General features: G+C 45.0%; 1 protein-coding gene across 1 annotated transcript in view; it reads left to right on the top strand.

Moving 5' to 3' along the window:
* LOC101857520 (receptor-type tyrosine-protein phosphatase H) overlaps positions 1-2,013 on the top strand; it is a gene marked incomplete at its 5' end in the record, with an annotated part of 52,076 nt that overhangs the window by 42,906 nt on the left and 7,157 nt on the right.

Consider the following 2,013-nt stretch of genomic DNA (forward strand, 5'->3'; position numbering starts at 1 on the left):
CTCTCTCTCTCTCTCTCTCTCTCTCTCTCTCTCTCCCCTTCATCCTCCGTCTTTTCAATTTGAATTGAGATTGGGTTGGGGGTAGCAGAGAGGGGACACATTCTACCATCAAAGTTTACCGGAGACAATGCATTGCAGTGAGGAGCAGGAGGAGGAGAAAGAACGAAGGGAAGGGGAGGAAAGGAAGAGGAAAGGAAGAGGGAAGGGGGCGAAGGGTTGGATAAAGAAAAGATTAAGTCTTGCCACGGAGGAGGGCTGGGGGGAGAGGAGGAGAAGAGGAGGAGGTGGGGAAGGAGAATGAAGAGGAGAAAGAGGAAGAGAGAGGGGAGTGGGTGAAAAGGAAGAGGGTAGGAGGGAAGGAGGAAGACGGTTGGGTCAGGATGAGTTTGAGTCTGGTCACGACGGAGGGAAGAAGTTTGTCTGGCCTCTGAAGGGGGTTGGAGTGTTTATTGGGTGTATTGCAATAAGGAACGCCATTTTTCTCCATATGGCGCCTGTCTTTGTAAGTGTCTTGTTTTAGGGGAGAAAGGGCGGGGTGTGTGGGTGGGGGCATTATGCCCAAGTTCCTAAGATCCTAACTAATAAGATAAAATGATTACTTTTTACTTTTACTTTTATCCGCCGCTTATACCCTTTTGGGTGTCGCGGGAAGAAAGAGACGTCTCTCTGTCGCCAGCCGGAGAGCTTGGGTCAGGGGGATGCCGTGGGTGGTTAATGTTTCCGTGACTCCATCTATCCAGGTCTTTCTCGGTCGCCCTCTACCCTTGTTGCCATCGAATTTTTTTTTGTAGGCACGTTGTGCTGGATGGTGTGTTGTTAATCGAATGAGATGTCCGAACCATTTGATTCCTTGGTGTTGGATGTGATGCATGACATCATTTGTGCCCCCCATTTCTCTGATTACTGAGTTTCTAATTTTGTCTCGCTTGGTCTTGTTTACTGCTTTTCTAAGGCATTGCATTTCACATGTTGTACTTATTTGCTCTAATGTCTTGTTCGTGGTCCATGTTTGGCATTGATAGGTGAGTGTTGGGATGAATATGGTGTTGATCATTTTGAGTTTTGTTGTCATGGGGATATTAGGGTGTTTCAGTAGTGGAGCAGGCTTGTAACTAACATTATTGGCCTTTTATACTCGTGTTTAAATTTCTCTGTCCAGTCGCCCATCCTCTGTGAATATACTTCCGAGATACTTTAATTCCTGGACCTGTCTGAGGCTGTTGTTGTTGATGTGTATCCTGAGTGGTACTGGCGTACTGCTTACTTTCCTTGTCTCTGTTTTGTTGATGTTGATCTTCATTTCGTAGTTGTTACATTCTTCTTTTAAATTGGTGGTGTGGTGTTGGAAACTTAGTTCATCTTTGTGTGCCCGGCTTTGGTCATCAGCGAAGAGTACTTCATTTAGGGTGTCTGGTTCTGTGTTGGCCTCTTTTGTAATTCTATCCTTATATATGATAAATAGTAGTGGTGATAGGACACAACCTAGTCTTACTCCGGATGGTATCTCGGACCATTCTGTGAGTCCCTCCGACGTTCTTACTGTACTTATGCTGTTCTCGTAAATGGCACGGATTTACAAAATGACTAATTATATTAATTTGGTTAAAGTCTAGTAAAGGTCTCGCGTCTTTTTACTTCAGAATTTATGATGCAGCATTTTTGTTTTCTAATGCTAGGGTTCGCTTGTACTCCTGCACGACGGCAGGTTGTACTCTGAGTGATAGCTCTGGACCGTTCATCACTGCAGGTTTGTTGCTCGGCATACGTGTGTGCACGCATGAGTGTTTGATTGTTTGTGTGTGTGTGTGTTTGTGTGTTTGTGTTTGTGTGTGTGTGTGTGTGTGTGTGTGTGTGTGTGTGTGTGTGTGTACGTATGTGTGCATTAGGAGGGGGGGGGTATGTTAGTTTGATGTGTTTGCGAATCTGTATGTGTGTGTGTGTGTGTGTGAGTGTTTGTGTGTATATACATATGTGTATGTATATATGTGTAAGTTTTTGCGCGCGCGTGTGTGT

This window comes from Aplysia californica, unplaced genomic scaffold, assembly GCF_000002075.1.
Source record: "Aplysia californica isolate F4 #8 unplaced genomic scaffold, AplCal3.0 scaffold00825, whole genome shotgun sequence".
NCBI classification, from domain to species: domain Eukaryota; kingdom Metazoa; phylum Mollusca; class Gastropoda; order Aplysiida; family Aplysiidae; genus Aplysia; species Aplysia californica.